This window comes from Arachis ipaensis, chromosome B4 (assembly GCF_059453495.1).
Source record: "Arachis ipaensis isolate K30076 ecotype BB chromosome B4, ASM5945349v1, whole genome shotgun sequence".
Lineage (NCBI taxonomy): Eukaryota > Viridiplantae > Streptophyta > Magnoliopsida > Fabales > Fabaceae > Arachis > Arachis ipaensis.
This window is the reverse complement of record NC_142439.1, coordinates 56,752,190-56,754,755: the sequence shown is the minus strand read 5'-3', so window position 1 is coordinate 56,754,755 and position 2,566 is coordinate 56,752,190. Positions and strand designations below refer to the sequence as shown.

Here is a 2,566-nt window from a genome sequence, read left to right as displayed (position 1 = left end):
GGTCAAGTTCCATCTGTTTCCTAGATTTCCTTGCAAGGTGTGAAAATGGGATAGGGATAGCGTCTCTTACGACTTTTGCTTCTTTTGGTTCTCCATTCCTTGGTTGAACTGCTTCTTCTTCAACCATGTCTTGTATTTCATCTTCCTCTTCCACATCCTCCACTTAAACCATGTCTGCATTTGGGGTGTGTTCCTGTGGGCTTGGCTCCTCCTGATTCCTCTCTTGCAGTGTGGTTCTGGACCTTAGGGTGATGGCATTGATGCCACCCTTTGGATTGGGTAAGGGTTGAGAAGGAATTCCACTGGAGCTTGCAGGTTGAGTGTTAGAAGTGCTGGATGATCCCATCTGAGAGACGAGAGCTTGTATAGCGGATGTTAGACTGTTGAGTGTACCTTCCATGTTCTTTTGTCCTTGTGCAATAGACTGAAGTAACCCGTCATTGGAAGAGGAGGGGTAAGTGATTTGAGGGACCTGCTGTTGGTTGTTCTGAGGTGCTTGGGCTTGCCTTAGGTGAGGTGCTCTGTAAGACTGGTTCTGGTTCTACTGTCTGTTGTTGTTATTATTGCACCTCTGATTTTCCTGGTTGTCTCTGCCTCCTCTGTTATAGTTGTCCCTCCAGCCATGGTTGGAATTATCTCTCCAGCTATGGTTGGAGTTGTCTTGCCAACTCTGGTTATAGTTCCCACCTTGGTTGTAGTTGCCGCCTTGTTGGTAGGAGCTTTGATTTGGGCGGTCATAGAAATTGTGAGTGGCTGCCAAGGTGTTGTCCTTTTGTTGGAGCTGTGGACACTCATCAGTATAATGACTATAATCAGCGCATATCCTGCATACCCTCTGAGGAACCAGTTGTTGACTATGTTAGGGTGAGGGAGGTTGAGACTGTTGTTGATTCAGGTTTATTTGCTTCAGTAGATTGGTCACCTCTCCCAGAGCTTTAGTGAAAGTAGCAGTCTCACCACTAGAGGACACCTCCGCAACAATCTTAGGATGGTTGGTCTTGTGTCTAGTGTTCTGGGTAGATTCAACCAGATCAGCGATCAGCTGCCACGCTTTTGTCGCCGTCTTGTACTTCTTCAGAGAGCCATTACTTGCAGCATCTAATGTAGTTTTATCTTGAGGCTTCATACCTTGTGTAAAGTAACTGATCAACACCATCTCATCAATCTTGTGGTGGGGACATGAGTCCAAGAGGTTTCTGAAACGTTCCCAATATTCATAGAGGGTCTCTAATTCTCCTTGGATAATGCAGGAGATCTCTTTCCTTAGTCTGTCTGTAACTTCAGCTAGAAAGTATTTGTCCAGAAACTCCCTCCTGAGCGCGTCCCAGTCGGTAACTACTGCCTCCGATTGAGTGTAGTACCACTCCCTCGCCTTTTCCTCAAGAGAAAATGGGAAAGCCATAAGCAAAATAGTAGTTTCATCTACACCATGACGCCTAACAGTAGAACAGGTTGTCTGGAAATCCCTGAGGTGCTTTATGTGCTCCTGAGCAGGTAAGCCATGAAACTTTGGTATCAAGTTGATTAGCGACATCTTCAGTTCAAAATCTGCAGCCAGATTTGGGTGACGCGCTTGATACACTTGTAGGGTAAAATCTGGGGCTCCTGCCTCCTGGAGGGTAATCCTCCTAGGTGCTGCCATGTCACCTGCACGTGAATCAACTGAATCAGTAGTAGAGGAGCTTGTTTCCTCCACAAATGGCGGTTCAGATTCACTCTCAGATAAGACTGGTGAATTGGCAACAACCACTTCACCACCCTCAGAGGCTAATTGACGCCGAGCTCGCCTAATATGGGAACGAGTTCTTTGAATTTCAGGATCAAAAGCGGTTGAGCTCGGATCAGGCAGTGAACGCATCATTCAACGAAAGAAGCATACAGCTCATGGTAACAAAATAAAATAACATAAAATGCAAATAAATAAATTCCAACCAATAAATTAGCACTCTATTGCAACTCCCCGGCAATGGTGCCAAAAATTGACGCGGTAGAAATTTGTAGATTAAAAATTATTAAGAAAAATGGCGTTGTAAATACAGCTCTTAACCAGCAAAAATCCACTTGTCAAAATCCCAGGTCGTCTCCCAACGAGTTGCAGGAAGATGTGCTATTTTACTAATCAGAGGTTTTCCAAAATGGTTTTTTAGTTGGATAAATATGAAATTAAATTAGAGAATTTATGTTATTTAAATAAAATCTCGACTGGGAGAAGATTAATCGGAAGTTCTATCCTTGTTGGAGTTTTCTCAAGATCAATCAATAATTAGTAGTTGTTTCCACTTAGTTAACCCTCAACGAATGAGGGAAAGTCAAGTTAAAAGTCAACTTCTATTCACAAGTCCTAATCCTCTCCCTTGGCAAGGATTAGAGTTAGTGACTAACAAGCCAACCAACAACGAACCAATTATAATTGAACTCTTGAGTATTCCAACTTAGGGTTCTCCTTTTAATCAACTCCCAATCAAGTTGGGAAACTACTCCATTATCATAAATGTAGACTTTACGAAATAAAAAGGGGAAATAAAAAGAGACGTGATAAACAATAATCAAAGAGATCAATTAAAAT

The 2,566-nt window shown here is 42.9% G+C and overlaps 1 non-coding gene across 1 annotated transcript; it reads left to right on the top strand.

Moving 5' to 3' along the window:
• The first annotated feature begins 1,163 nt into the window (after positions 1-1,163).
• LOC148567673 (small nucleolar RNA R71) lies at positions 1,164-1,270 on the top strand. The gene has a single exon (XR_015882162.1). It is a non-coding gene; the product is annotated as a small nucleolar RNA R71 (small nucleolar RNA).
• Positions 1,271-2,566: the final 1,296 nt, after the last annotated feature.